Source organism: Mustela lutreola, chromosome 8 (genome assembly GCF_030435805.1).
Source record: "Mustela lutreola isolate mMusLut2 chromosome 8, mMusLut2.pri, whole genome shotgun sequence".
Taxonomy (NCBI): Eukaryota; Metazoa; Chordata; class Mammalia; order Carnivora; family Mustelidae; genus Mustela; species Mustela lutreola.
In genome coordinates, this window is record NC_081297.1 from 112743332 (window position 1) to 112757654 (window position 14323).

At 37.2% G+C, this 14323-nt stretch overlaps 1 protein-coding gene across 5 annotated transcripts in view; it reads right to left on the reverse strand.

Annotated features, from left to right (window-relative positions):
• The window catches only part of PPP1R12A (protein phosphatase 1 regulatory subunit 12A), a 151557-nt gene that overhangs the window by 82223 nt on the left and 55011 nt on the right, over window positions 1-14323 (reverse strand). The window lies entirely within an intron of this gene.

Here is a 14323-nt window from a genome sequence, read left to right on the forward strand (position 1 = left end):
ATTGCCTCCACCAATATTTTTCATTATCTTCGTATTGACTGGTTTTCTAACTGATCTCCATGCTCCCAGTCTGTCATCTGCAATAGTTTTTTTTTTTTTTTTTAAAGGATTTATTTATTTGAGAGAGAGAGAGAGAAAGAGAGAATGTGCACCCGAGCAGTGGGGCTACAGAGGGAGAGAGAGAATCCTCAAGCAAACATGCCGCTAAGCTTGGAGCCCAATGTGGGGCTCAATCCCAGGACCCCAAAATCATGACCTGAGCCAAAGTCAAAGTCAGACGCTCAAACAATTGAGCCACCAGGTGCCCCATATGCAACTGTTCTTAACCGGGGTTTGATGGACTAAAGTCAGAAGGCCATTCAGCTGATGCAGATATCTTAAAATACTGTTTATGATCATCACTACTTTGAAATTAAAGTAACTGTTTGATCAACTATTAGGTTTCCTTATTTAATGTGTTACTAAAGAAGCACGTATATAACTATACCATAAATGTGTTTTCCTAATATTTTGAAAAATGAAACCCAACAGAACTGTTTTTTTTTTTTTTTTAAAAAAAAACACTTTGTATTTTATTTTCTACATTCAAAATAACAATCCTGAGAAAGTATCCAAAGGTTTCACCAAACTTGACAAAGGGATCCAGATACAAAAAGATGGGAATCTCTTTTCACTGCATCAATTAAACATCTCCCAGAATCTCCTTTTAAAATGACTGGAGTAAAAAAAAAAAAAAAAAAAAAAAAAAAGAAATAAAAAAAAATAAAATGACTGGAGTTAATTTCCCACTTAAAAATCCTTGCATGGTTGTACTATACTAAGAGAAAACATACCTGGCCCTCAATAAGCTGGTTTTGTCTTCTTTTTCAGCCTCATTTTTCTTCTGTCTTGTACCACACTTTGGGCTCCAACAATAGAGAACTATGCTTACAGTGCCAGACTAACCCATGCTCCTTTGGCATCCCTGATTTTACTTTTGTATATGTAAAGAATGGACTCTTTACCCTCTATGTCCCTAACCAACTTAAACTCTTATTCATATATATATTTTTATAGACTTCATAAAAATATCTCATTATAAAAAGAGTAAAAATGCCCAGAGTTTAAAAAAAGAAAAAACAAGAACACCTTTATATCTATCCTGTACTATTATGTTCCCTCATCAGAGATAAAAATACCAACAATATTTTCTTATAACTTTCTATGAATTTGTATGCATGTATATAAACATAGGTACAGTCACTTTTGATGTTCTTTTTTGAAAAAAAATTAATGAAATTATTTTCAATGTACAGGAATGCAATGCATTATAATAGTTGAAAAATATTCCATAGTATGGCTGAATCATACTATCATTTCATACCATCTCCTAGTAGCCATGTTCTTAAATGGACAATTGACGTTATCAATCTTTAAATATTTTCCCAACATGATGGGGATAAAACTTTATTTCCTGATCACACAAGAGGCTAAAAATATTTGGATATGTGTACTGGCATTTGTATTTTCACCTCTTGTGAACTTATTTACATCTTTTGCTAGTACTTCGAATGTGTTCATTAATTTAACAAATATTTATGGGATTTTTTTTTTTTTTTAAAGATTTTATTTATTTATTTGTAAGAGAGAGAGAGAGTGAGAGCAAGCACAGGCAGACAGAGTGGAAGGCAGAGTCAGAGGGAGAAGCAGGCTCCCTGCGGAGCAAGGAGCCCGATGTGGGACTCGATCCCAGGACGCTGGGATCACGACCTGAGCCGAAGGCAGCTGCTTAACCAACTGAGCCACCCAGGCGTCCCTATGGGATGTTTTTATGGACTGAATGTTTGTATCCCCATATTTCATGTTGAAATCATAACCTCCAATGTGATGGTATTAGGCGGTGGGACTTTTGGTCAGTAATTAGGCTTAGATGAAATCGCTCATCACCCATGGGTGATGCACCCATGATGGGATTACTGCTCTTACAGAAGAGGGAGACACTAGAGCTCACTGTCTTTCTGCCAGAGGACACACAACAAGATGGCAGCTATCTGCAAGCCAGGAAAAGGGCCCTTGCCAGATACAGAATTGGCCAGCACCTTGGCCCTTTCATTCCTGAGTCTCCAGAGCTATGAGAAACAAATGCCTGTTGTTTAAGCCGCCCAGTTTATGGCATTTTGTTATCCCAGCCAAAGCTAAGACAGGTATCTAGTATGTACCTAGTACTATGTTACATGCCAGGAATAATACAATTGTAAGCAAAACAAACAAAGAACTTTCCCTCAGAGAGTTTACAGTCTAGTAAAAGAAATTATTCAGAGTTAAGATTATTGTAAAACTTTGTAAGTCTTACGACAGAGAATTTTGGGGTCTCTACAAGTAAATAATAGGATAATTTAATTCAGTTAGGTCAGGAAAAGTGTTCTCTGAAGAATATGTAGGTACTAACAAAGACAATGGAAGGAAAAGTGTGTTCCAGGTAAGAAAGAACAAAAGGTACTTTATACCCGGTGATAGTTAAGGATGTATGGCCCACAAGGGCCTCGTTCATTTTCCTGAAAGAACTGATAAATCTCTATGCATATCTGTCTCTTTTAACCCCACCCCCCGTCAGTGCCTACTTTTCTGAGATGTCATATGATCAGGAATGTTTCAAAAAGATCACTTTGTGCAGTATGGAAAAATAAATCAGAATGTACAAAGAAAGTAGACAGATCAGTTAAGGAGCTACTGCAGTAGTAAAAAAAAAATTATGTTGGAAGCTTGAATTTTATGGAAGAAATGAATGAATTCCAGAGATACCCAAGGAGATACTGGGAAATCAGCTGGATATGAAAAGTGAGGGTGAGGAAGGTATCTAGGATAAATCAAAGTTCTTGACTTGTATGATGTGATAGATGAATGGTGGCACTAATTAATGATATAGAGAAAATGAAGTTATTTCCTACATCTGACTAATAGCTATGCTACAAATATTTCTACCATACTTAAAAAAAAAAACTTTTCTATTTTGCTTAGGTAGAAATCATTCATAGGATATAAAGACTTGAGAATTAAAGGAGTACCTCAGAGTAGCTTCAGTGCTTGCAGCAGGGGGAGCTACATGGGAAGCAGAGTCTCAAGGAAATACCAGGTTGAAGCCAAATACAGACAATCCAAAATTTATATAAACAGGAAGGATCTTAAGAGAAACTAACAAGAATAAAGTCCTAAAACTACTGGCAGGAAACAGAGCCTGGAGTAATTCCTGAGCCAAAAGTTAAGGTATATATATATGCATACTCATATAATTCACAAAATCACCCGTACTCCAGGACTATCAATTGCAAATACAATTAAAAAAAAAAAAAAAAGATGTATAAAGGGGAGACTGGGTGGCTCAGTGGGTTAAGCCTCTGCCTTCGGCTCATGTCATGATCTCAGGGTCCTGGGATCAAGCCCCAAATCGGGCTCTCTGCTCAGGGAGAAGCCTGCTCCCTCCACACCAACACCCCAGCCCCCATCCTGGCCTGCCTCTCCGCCTTTTTGTGATCTCTCTCTCTCTGTGTCAAATAAATACATAAAATCTTTTTAAAAAAATAAACAAATGATATACAAAAATAAAGAAATAAAATACCATGGCATTAATTCTGCGCTACAATGAATAACCTCAAAAAACCATTCAAAGACTGGCTGTGTGAAAAACAGCACAAACATCTGGGTTCTGTAGACTTTGAGTCAGGCTCCCAACTCACCCTCTTGACAGCTGTGTGACATTCATTAGAACATTGGAAGCCTAGTCTATAGGCAAATGTGTGAGATTTAAATAAGTTAATGTCTATAAATAAAATTTTATCTTTTAGCCCATCATGCAAAATCATCACAGTTAGAAAGCAATGTTTAAGATAAGGTGAAATAAAGTAGCACAGATTTTCTGGAATACCAGAATTTTATTTTGAGGGGCCCTCCAGATACTGAAAACAGAAGGCTATATTTCCTTCAGAACAAAAAAAGCACGAGAGTATTATAAGCAGCTCATGTGACTGCTAATTAGGAAACATATTTAAGATCACTTGGAAAGAAAAAATTTCATATAGGATATCCCAAATTGAAAGTCAGAAGATTGGGCTGTTTCTTAGATGAGTAGTTTTTTTTTTTTTTTAAATGCTTTAGAGTGTTTTTTTTTTTTTAAAGCAGGTTTTATTGCCTTAACAATGGTTAATGATTTCCTCAAGCGATACAAATGAGGCCAACATAGAAGATACCTATAAATGATGAACTTCTTCATAAACTGTAGAAATGAAAAATGTTATTTCTCTACACCAACAAGACAGAAGAAAGAGAAATTAAGGAGTCAGTCCCATTTACAATTGCACCCAAAACCATAAGATACCTAGGAATAAACCCAACCAAAGAATCTACACTCAGAAAACTATAAAGTACTCATGAAAGAAATTGAGGAAGACACAAAGAAATGGAAAAATGTTCTATGCTCCTGGATTAGAAGAATAAATATTGTGAAAATGTCTATGCTACCTAAAGCAATCTATACATTTAATGCAATTCCTATCAAAGTACCATCCATCTTTTTCAAAGAAATGGAACAAATAATCCAAAAATTTATATGGAACCAGAAAAGACCTCGAATAGCCAAAGGAATATTGAAAAAGAAAGCCAAAGTTGGTGGCATCACAATTCCGGACTTCAAGCTCTATTACAAAGCTGTCATCATCAAGACAGCATGGTACTGGCACAAAACAGACACATAGATCAATGGAACAGAATAGAGAGCCCAGAAATAGACCCTCAACTCTATGGTCAACTAATCTTCGACAAAGCAGGAAAGAATGTCCAATGGAAAAAAGACAGCCTCTTCAATAAATGGTGCTGGGAAAGTTGGACAGCCACATGCAGAAAAATGAAATTGGACCATTTCCTTATACCACACACAAAAATAGACTCAAAATGGATGAAAGACCTCAATGTGAGAAAGGAGTCCATCAAAATCCTTGAGGAGAACACAGGCAGCAAGCTCTTTGACCTCAGCCGCAGCAACATCTTCCTAGGAACATCACCAAAGGCAAGGGAACCAAGGGCAAAAATGAACTACTGGGATTTTATCAAGATCAAAAGTTTTTGCACAGCAAAGGAAACAGTTAACAAAATCAAAAGACAACTGACAGAATGGGAGAAGATATTTGCAAACGACCTATCAGATAAAGGACTAGTGTCCAAAATCTTAGAACTTAGCAAACTCAACAGCCAAAGAACAAATAATCCAATCAAGAAATGGGCAGAGGACATGAACAGACATTTCCGCAAAGAAGACATCCAGATGGCCAACAGACACATGAAAAAGTGCTCCACATCACTCAGCATCAGGGAAATACAAATCAAAACCACAATGAGTTATTACCTCACACCAGTCAGAAGGGCTAAAATTAACAAGTCAGGAAATGACAGATGCTGGCTAAGATGTGGAGAAAGGGGAACCCTCCTACACTGTTGGTGGGAATGCAAGCTGGTGCAACCACTCTGGAAAACAGCATGGAGGTTCCTCAAAATGTTGAAATAGAACTGCCTTATGACCCAGAAATTGCACTACTGGGTATTTACCCTAAAGATACAAACATAGTGATCCGAAGGCGCACGTGCACCCGAATGTTTATAGCAGCAATGTCCACAATAGCCAAACTATGGAAAGAACAGATGAATGGATAAAGAAGATGTGGTATATATACACAATGGAATACTATGTAGCCATCAAAAGAAATGAAATCTTGCCATTTGTGACAATGTGGATGGAACTAGAGGGTATCATGCTTAGCGAAATAAGTCAAGCAGAGAAAGACAACTATCATATGATCTCCCTGATATGAAAAAGTGGTGATGCAACATGGGGGGTTAAGGGGGTAGGAGAAGAATAAATGAAACAAGATGGGATTGGGAGGGAGACAAACCAGAAGTGACTCTTAATCTCACAAAACTGAGGGTTGCTGGGGGGAGGGGGGTTGGGAGCAGGGGTGTGGGGTTATGGACATTGGGGAGGGTATGTGCTATGGTGAGTGCTGTGTAGTGTGTAAACCTAGCGATTCACAGACCTGTACCCCTGGGGATAAAAATGTATGTTTATAAAAAATACAAAATTAAAAAAAAAAACAAAGGAAGTGAAATATGTTAAACTGCCAGATTCACTGAGATTTATAATAATCTAGCACCTTGAGTCAATAAATAAGTTTGGACAAATTAACTGAACAGACCTCAAAATCAAGACATGATCCAAATGGACCTTTAAAAACTTATTTGCACATGTCCTAATTTAAAAATCTAACAAAAAGTGTAAAATTCTTAACCAAGTTAGTTGCAACTTGGATATGATATGTTACATAAATTTGCAGGAATCTATCTGGGTTAGAATTATTCAACATTCATTAAATTTGGAAGATAAATTTTGACAGTCTCTAACAATTGTCTTGTTTTATGAGTTTTGTCAAAAACCAATCCATAGAAGAGATTATGAGAAAGGGAAATAGTTTTTATTTAAAAAATTTGATCTTTTTAAAAACTGTCTTTAAAGTAGAAGCTAATGAGCACACAGTGATCAAAGAGACAAGGAAGAAGAAACTCCATCAGCAAGAGCTGAATATATTTAGTGTCCAAACTTAATGTATATTGACTTTTTTATTCAAAAATGAATCTTGAAAGACCAGAAAATCAACATAGCCTTAAAAAGGAAGGAAATTCTGTCACACAGATAAACCTCAAAGTCATTATGTGCTAAGCAATATAGGATTGTTACAAAAGGACAAATACTGTATGATTCCACTCTATGAAGTATCTACAGTTGTCAAAACCATAGAAACATAAAATAGAAAGCTGGTTACCAATGGCTGAGGGTACAGAGGGGAAATTAGTGTTTAGCACATACAGTTTCAGTATTACAAGATAAAAAACTCTAGAGATCTGCTGCACAACAATGTGAATATATTTGACACCACTGAACTATACACTTAAAAATCATTAAAATGGTAAATTTAGTATCGTGTGGTTTTACAATAATTTTTTTAAAATTATAAAGTCAGAAAAATACCACTGGAATAGCTGTTTCTTGAAAATCAAAATGAGTTCCTCAAAGCCATCTAATGACACAGAACTATGAACTACCTGAACTTTTCAAAGATGAGTAAGTAGAACATTATACTATTAACTTAAGAAATAGATGCTATTTTCCTTTAGTAGTCTCTGAGCAACAAAAATCTTAAAATAAGTATAAACAACCTTATGCATCTTTAGTGGGAATGCACTTTGCTATTTCATTCCTGAAGTTCTATACCACAATGAAAAACAGCTAAAAACAGCTGTAAGAATCCAAACAACAGCTCTGACATGGAACTTCTGAACAGCTTTATTAAAAACAGCAGTTCTTTATTCAGCACTTGATCAATGTTATACCACTTTCTCCAGGTCTCCATGAGAAATTGGTGTCATTTGAATTTCCCTTCCTAAAATAGTTTTTCTTTCTACTTCAAGACTTTTGTCTTTAGTTTTCAGAGGTTTGTATGTCTTGGTGCAGAGGGCTTTGTTTTATTCCTGTTTGGAATTTGCTAGGCTTTTTGAATCTGTAGGTTGGTATCTTAACCATCACTTATCGTTTCATTAAGTATTTTTCCAGTCATGCCTTCCTTCTTTTCTGGGACTCTAATGGTACAAATGTCAGCTCCTTGTTATAGTCCCATTAAGTCTCCAAGGGTCTATTCATTTTATTTTAGTTTATTTCCTCTCTGTTGCTAAGATTTTGTAATTTCCGTTGATCTGTTTTTCGGTTCACTAATTCTTTCTTCTATCCCCTCCATTCTACTCTTGAGCCTACCCATTTTTATTTTGGTTATTAGACTTTTCAGGTCATTCCCATTTGATTCGTCTTGGTATCTGCTATTTGCACAGTTTCTTTTTGCTGTGACTTTCAATTTTTTCATTGGTTTCAAGCATGCTTATAATTGCTTTTGAAACATGTTTATGATAGCTGCTCTATAATCTGTCAGATAATTTTAAGAGTAGTATTTCTGGCAGTTCTATGTTAGTCTCATGTCTACTGATTGTTTTTTTTCATTCAATTTGGGAATTTCCTCGGTGTGACAACTGATTTTCAACTGACATCTAGATACTCTTGAGTTTTATGTTAAATGACTGTAGATCTTGCTTAAATCTTCTATGGTAGCTGGCTTTGTTTGGCTGTGGTATAGCAGAGGAAGCTGTGGAGGTGCCATATCATTACCACAAGGTGGGGGTAGAAGTTTAGGTTTCCCACTCAGCTCCACTGACACCAGAGATGGGGTGGTGGCTCCTTGTTACTTCTAGTTTACCATGAGACTTCACTGATATCTCCCTGGATAAGAAGGGTATGAGTGCTTCATTATTACTCCCCATGTGGCCTCCACTGACAATAAGGGGAGGGAGGAAGGCATCTTTACTGGTAGGCGGTGGTGAAAGTATTCACTCTCTACCCAAGGAAGGAGTAGTAGTAGCTGGCTGGTATCTACTATAGGTGAGGGTAGGGCTAGTTAACCATTTGACCAGGATTAAAGTCTGGGCTAGCTCTGGCCTAACCTGACATCAGTGCGGTAAGACTATTGGCACACCTCAATATAGCGTGGTAAGGGTGGAGGTCTACACTCCCTACACAGTCTTTGCTGGTGAAGGCACGGGTGAGACTAAGCTTCGTTTTCCCTGTGGACTTTGCCTGATTAAACAGAGTGGTTATTATTATTTTTAAGTTTTCTGCCTTGCTTAAAGACTGGGGAGGGCACCCCTCTCCCAGTACTTGGCTAACGAGATTAGGCTTTCGTTGGGTCTTTTTCTTTTTTTGGTGTGCCCATTTGTGCTTCTGGATTATCCATGTTTTCAGTTCAAAGAAACATGAAGAAAAAGAAAAGCTAGGAAACGCTCTCCTGTGGGTCCTGTGATGCCAAGCCATCATGCCTTTTCTACCCCTCAGAATCTTATGTTTTATATGCAATATTCAGGGTTTTTATTAGTTCTTAGCAGGAATAGGGAAAACCATGTCTACTCTATCTTCCCAAAAGCAGAAATTCTTCCTCATTTTTAATGTCATATTTCAATGTTTAGAACATTGGCAATTTTAACCTTAATTTTTTTTAATTTGTCAAAACCCTAAAGGCAAAGTATTATCTTCATATATAAGTCATTTTGTTAGGTCAACTGTTAGTCCTGATACCTTGCCAAATCCTTTGCTTAATTCCTGACATCAGGGTTCCACAACTGTCATAGACATAATTAATTATGCCAATAGCAAAAACCAGGCTAAGAATATCTGTGAGAGAAATGAATCTATTTGTGAAACTAGGGTCTATTTTCCAGTTATCTAGGAACCTGGATTATCACTTGTTTAAAAAAAAAATCAGAATGTGGGAAAAGTATTTAAATTCCTCTATTCTCTTTGTAAAACCACCTTTATTTATTTATTTATTTAAGATTTTATTTATTTATTTGACAGAGAGAGATCACAAGCAGGGAGAGAGAGGGGAGGAAGCAGGCTCCCTGCTGAGCAGAGAGCCCGATGCGGGCCTAGATCCCAGGACCCTGAGATCATGACCTGAGCCGAAGGCAGCGGCTTAACCCACTGAGCCACCCAGGCGCCCTAAAACCACCTTTAAATATAGGAAATATTCAAGGTTCTCTCTCATTCCCTGTTTGTCTCAATTACTCTACACCTATTTGATGATGCACTGACTCCTGAAAAGGCATATTTGTTTATTAAAATCAATTATATGCACTACTGTCTTACTTTATTATTGCAACTTTTAATCCCCAAAGGCAAAAATCCTACTCACAATTCTGAAGTGTACATTTCCTTCACATTTTAAAATCATGGAAATCTTCTATGAACAATCAATGTTACAACCCATGATGTCTTACAATGGCTATTGGCCAGGTGGCAGACACAATATGGTTGTGATTATCGGTCCCCATGTAACCTTGGTCACAGCTATTCATACTGTTCTAACTTCAGTCAACTTATGTGCATAATGGGTACCCTATTTGTTGAACTTAAAATGTCTTCTTGGATGTCAACTGAAACTTTTTGTTGGTACTTTCCGGTAAAATCAAGAAAGCATTGAAATCAAAACTTGAAGAATGCATACCAATGGCTTAAAGTAAAATCCCAAAGGCAATAAGTGAACATTCTTTGGTAACACTGCATCAATTACACTCTAAATTCCATAGAAAATAATACTGTTGTGAACAAAATCTAGGTGATTAAACACACATACAAAAACATACACAGTATCACAGTTTCATTTTTTAACCTTTTTTTAGTTGGTATATAAAATAATCACACTATGTTACAACAATGGCATCTTAGGCTTCATGAAAACCAGTACATGCATTATAAAAACATCCAATATATTCCTGGCTTCCTACAGCACCATATCCATTAGCATCTCAAACAGGGCCTATTTTTTAAAAAATATTTATTTATTTATTTGAGATAGAGCATGAGAAAGAGCATAAGCAGGTGGCAGAAGGAGAGGGGGAAGCAGACTCCCCACTGAGCAGGGAGCCCAATGCAGGGCTCGATCCCAGGACCCTGGTGTTTCTTGGCCTGAGCCAAAAGTAGACACTTAACCAACTGAGCCACCCAGGCACCCTCAAAGAGGCATATTTAAAACCACATTCCACTACAGTCTCTTCTATGCTTCTGCCAGTCTTGCTCTTTAGGTCTCTTGGTAAGTTTAAACGCATCATTTGCTAATCACAAAGGATAAACGAAGGCAGAATAGTGTACTGGTTTAAAGGACAGACTTGAAAAGTTAGACTGACTAGGTTCACATTCTAGTTCTGCCACTTACTCTGTGTGATCACTCTGACTCAAGTTTTCTCATCTGTAAAAGAATTATCATACAGGTCAACCATCACTCATCCAAAGCCAAATTTCAAAACTTTTCATATTTTAGGAAGATAATATTGCAGATTATGTAAAAGCCCCACTGAATCTGAGGCAGCACTTCATAACCAAACACATTAATTAATATTTTTACAAAAAATGAACATATATTAATGGGATAAACAAAGATTATAAATAGCCTTATATCAGTTTAGGTCATGGTTTCCTGCCAAATGAGCCTATACCCAAATTTACAATTAGTCTGTCATTTTTCCAACTTTTTGGGGTTTGTAATTGTGCAGATAGACCTGTGAGGTGGTGGAAACAACATATTTTCATGTGCTTTTTAGGGTAACTGAAATTATATACTTAAAGGACTTAGAGCAGTGACTAGCACATATCAAACACTCAATGAACATTAGCTATTATCAGGCATTATCACCACCTTTTGATTTTTCCTCCTATCTCACTACGCATATCCAGTGAATCACAACCAAGCCTTACCAATTCTGTTTTCCAATTTCTCTCAGGTCTGCCCCACTTCCAATTTCTGCCAATAATACTAATCTGTGAAGAATAGTTTTCCTAAAATACAGAGTGAGGATCATTCCCTAAAAATGCATCAGCACTAAAGGTCAACCTTAGCAAGGCATACAAATTCCTCTATGCTATAGACTCAGTTCATTTTGCCAACTGGATCTGCTACTCTCTATATACCACTAATGCTCTTCTTCCTGAAAAACTATGGCTCCAAAAAACTCTTCTTATCCAATGGAATCATAAATGGTGCTGGGAAAATTGGACAGCCACATGCAGAAAAATGAAATTGGACCATTTCCTTACACCACACACAAAAATAGACTCAAAATGGATGAAGGACCTCAATGTACGAAAGGAATCCATCAAAATCCTTGAGGAGAACACGGGCAGCAACCTCTTCGACCTCTGCCGCAGCAACATCTTCCTAGGAACAACGCAAAAGGCAAGGGAAGCAAGGGCAAAAATGAACTACTGGGATTTCATCAAGATCAAAAGCTTTTGCACAGCAAAGGAAACAGTTAACAAAATCAAAAGACAACTGACAGAATGGGAGAAGATATTTGCAAACGACATATCAGATAAAGGACTAGTGTCCAGAATCTATAAAGAACTTAGCAAACTCAACACCCAAAGAACAAATAATCCAATCAAGAAATGGGCAGAAGACATGAACAGACATTTCTGCAAAGAAGACATCCAGATGGCCAACAGACACATGAAAAAGTGCTCCATATCACTTGGCATCAGGGAAATACAAATCAAAACCACAATGAGATATCACCTCACACCAGTCAGAATGGCTAAAATCAACAAGTCAGGAAATGACAGATGCTGGCGAGGATGCGGAGAAAGGGGAACCCTCCTACACTGTTGGTGGGAATGCAAGCTGGTGCAGCCACTCTGGAAAACAGCATGGAGGTTCCTCAAAATGTTGAAAATAGAACTGCCCTATGACCCAGCAATTGCACTATTGGGTATTTACCCTAAAGATACAAATGTAGTGATCCAAAGGGACACATGCACCCGAATGTTTATAGCAGCAATGTCCACAATAGCCAAACTATGGAAAGAACCTAGATGTCCATCAACAGATGAATGGATCAAGAAGATGTGGTATATATACACAATGGAATACTATGCAGCCATCAAAAGAAATGAAATCTTGCCATTTGCAACAACATGGATGGAACTAGAGCGTATCATGCTTAGCGAAATAAGTCAAGCAGAGAAAGACAACTATCATATGATCTCCCTGATATGAGGAAGTGGTGATGCAACATGGAGGCTTAAGTGGGTAGAAGAATAAATGAAACAAGATGGGATTGGGAGGGAGACAAACCATAAGTGACTCTTAATCTCACAAAACAAACTGAGGGTTGCCGGGGGGAGGGGGTTGGGGAGAAGGGGGTGGGATTATGGACATTGGGGAGGGTATGTGATTTGGTGAGTGCTGTGAAGTGTGTAAACCTGGTGATTCACAGACCTGGGGATAAAAATATATGTATATAAAAAATATATGTTTATAAAAAAAAAAAAAAAAAAAAAAACTCAGGGGGCAAACAAAAAAAAAAAAAATAAAATAAAATTTTAATTTAAAAAAAAAAAAAAAAAAAAAAAAAAAAAAAAAAAGTATTTGCTTGGTTAACCAGAAAGGCCAATTAAAAAAACAGGGAGTCATAAAATAGAATATATAGATATGAAAATAATTAAATGTAAATAAGATATTTAAATCAACACAGAAGATACTGGAGAATGTCTCCAATGTCTTAAACCTATGCTACCTTTCTTGCATAAACCATACTCATAGTACATTTCCTAAGACCTCCAAGGGTCTTTAAAATGAAGCAAAAACTTGAAGTCAACAGGAAAGCAAAGTACACACTCCCTCTGGATCTTTTACTTTCAACCCTTCATTCCTTCATTCAGCACATCCACATCTACTTAAACAGCAATTATATATATAAAATGTTTATTTATTTTAGAGAGTGAGTGTCAGCAGGGAACGAGGCAGGAGAGAGACAGACTATCAAGCAGACTCCATGCTGAGAGCAGAGCCCCATGCGGGGCTCGATGGAGTTGAGACTCCCATCAAGATGGGACCTGAAACTAAATAAAGAGTCGGACACAACTGCTGAGCCACCCAGGCACCCATCAGCAATTATATTTTTAAGGCTTGCCTTTATCAAGTCTTTCAAAGTATTTAACTTAGTTACAATAGTAATTTTCTTTTTTGTACATATTTCATCAGTTTTGGGCTATCTAATTAAATAATCAGTAACAAGTTCAGAGGCACCTGGGTGGCTCACTGGGTTGGGCCTCTGCCTTCAGCTCAAGTCATGATCTCAGGTCCTGGGATCGAGTCCTGCATCGGGCTCTCTGCTCAGCAGGGAGCCTGCTTCCCCCTTTCACTCTGCCTGCCTCTCTGCCTACTTGTGATCACTCTGTGTCAAATAAATAAATAAAATCTTTAAAAAAAAATCAATAACAAGTTCAGCACACACCCAATTAACTTTTGGTAGTCTTGTAATCCAATCGGTGAAACAGAGTAAGCAACCTTAGTAGAAGTAGCCTATTTGTTGCAATGTTTAGTTTTAACAGCTTTACAGGAAGCAGTCATTATGTTTTAACAAAGAAGTGGCAAATGCTAGTTAATACAGTGGAGGCCAGTTAAAAGAACTTTACCATATATTATTTCTCACTCATGAATAACATGACTTTGTTCAGAGAGCTCCCAACTCTCATAGGCATAAAACCCTGCTCACTGTTTAACATAACAATTAACATCATCTCCTCTAGAATCATTCTCTGCCCTAATCAAAATCAATCACTTCTTCCGGAAACAACAGATGTTGGCAAGGATACAGAGAAAGGAGACTCCTCTTATGCTGCTGCTGGGAATGCAAGTTGGTACAGCCACTC